Source organism: Pygoscelis adeliae, unplaced genomic scaffold (assembly GCF_000699105.1).
Source record: "Pygoscelis adeliae isolate BGI_AS28 unplaced genomic scaffold, ASM69910v1 Scaffold403, whole genome shotgun sequence".
Taxonomy (NCBI): Eukaryota; Metazoa; Chordata; class Aves; order Sphenisciformes; family Spheniscidae; genus Pygoscelis; species Pygoscelis adeliae.
The window spans coordinates 1,137,904-1,138,468 of record NW_008824466.1 but is presented as its reverse complement, the minus strand read 5'-3'; positions in this window follow the sequence as shown (position 1 = coordinate 1,138,468).

Genomic DNA, 565 nt, shown 5'->3' with positions numbered 1-565 from the left:
GCAGCGTCCCTCGCTCAGCTCCGCATCTCCGGCAGAGGCAACTCCGGGCGGGGGCTGCCTGCAGGCGCTGGGGAAGAACAGGGACATGGGGTGGGGGGGTGCGGGCAGCCACGAGCACGGTCCCCCTCTCCCCCTCCCTGCACTCCTTACAGACCGCAGCGGGTGTCAACGCCGCCCCCACCACTGCCTCTCCCGTGTGGGCCACCAGCCCCCAAAGGCCACCAGCCCTTCTCCTGCCGAGGGGACCTTGCGCTGGGGCCAACGCCCAGAGCGGGGCAGGCGCAGGACGTGGGACAGGCAGCACTGCGGCGCGGGCAGGCGCAGGCGGATCCTTAGCGACTGGGAGAGGGAGAGCAGACCACCCACCCCATCCACCTTACCTGGGAGTTCTTAGACCTACGGTGATGGATACTATAGAAACCCCTAAAATAGACAGATTACACAGGTTAGGAGCAGTGAGTCTAACGGTTAGAGCAGGCTGGGGGGGAAGGAGATGGGGACAGCTCGCTGGTGGGACCGTCCTCCCCCCGCTGTCCTGGCAGACCCTGTCCTTCTCCCTGCCTGC